Source organism: Pristiophorus japonicus, chromosome 5, assembly GCF_044704955.1.
Source record: "Pristiophorus japonicus isolate sPriJap1 chromosome 5, sPriJap1.hap1, whole genome shotgun sequence".
Taxonomy (NCBI): domain Eukaryota; kingdom Metazoa; phylum Chordata; class Chondrichthyes; family Pristiophoridae; genus Pristiophorus; species Pristiophorus japonicus.
In genome coordinates, this window is record NC_091981.1 from 115,796,025 (window position 1) to 115,797,125 (window position 1,101).

Here is a 1,101-nt window from a genome sequence, read left to right on the forward strand (position 1 = left end):
GGCATGACCTTACTCCAGTTTATTTATTCTCAAAGTGAGGATTCAACATGGCTGCTAACATTATATACATGGCTTGCACATGTCTGCCAGAGACCATTAGAACTCTGACAGTTAACATACATAACAAAGCCCATCAGGGAAAGTTATGAATTATGCATTTATAAAGCACTATATTCAGTCCAAACGTTGATAGTGCTTTAAAAAATAAATTATTTTTGAACTGCGGTTAATGTTGTTAAGTTAGCAAAGTAAGAATTTCCACAGGCTATATCACTATGGGATAGATACTCATGCTATTTGATGAGAGAATGATTGCTTTGTTTGGCAGGGAGAGTCTGACGGGATTGATTCTGTGGAAATTCAAACCTTCAAAGAATTTTTGATAAGTGTCATATTACTCAAATACTCTATGGTTTGTGTAATACGTTGTATGAATATGTCTGCAATTCATTCGCATATTTTGCTTTCCTGGCACTCACAACTCTTAAGTTTGTAATCCTTACTTATGCCAACTTTGAACTTTAGCTTCCTATCTTTCAGTGTACCACCATAGCTGCAGAGTGCTGCATTCTTTGCTTATTTGTGATCTTTCATGAGGCCTGATCAAGTCTGATTGGCCTTTTTATTAACTTCATGCAATATTTTCTAACATCTGGCTAAGATCAAGTGTAGTATCTGTTCTTATCAGTTTAATATACCCTATGGGGACAGGATATTGAATTGATTTTTGGACAGGGAGCTGGATCTGGGGCATGCCCCGTCCACTCCATGCACTGACCTGGTATTGCAATATTTCCAGGAACGGTGCAACTTTGCCTCTCGGCCTTTTGGCCTAAGATCAAACACATTGGCGCAAAGTGATCTTTGGCGTTAGAGTTGATCTGGAACGAAATTGGATTAAAAAAAATTAAAAATTCTAACATCTGTTTTTGAGGGGTGGGAATATCCAGAGTATGGAGAATTAATCCTTTGCCTTTTTCTCCCACTTCACAAGCTGAGGAATACTGACCACATGTCATTCAAGCAGCTCAGATTTAATCTCCAACTGTTCAAACCTGGACATACAATTTAGCGTAAAGTGGGCGACAGTGAATTGACGGC

The 1,101-nt window shown here is 38.3% G+C and overlaps 1 pseudogene; it reads left to right on the forward strand.

Moving 5' to 3' along the window:
• The first annotated feature begins 638 nt into the window (after nt 1-638).
• On the forward strand, nt 639-815 carry LOC139264806 (U2 spliceosomal RNA; annotated as a pseudogene).
• The last annotated feature ends 286 nt before the right edge of the window (nt 816-1,101 follow it).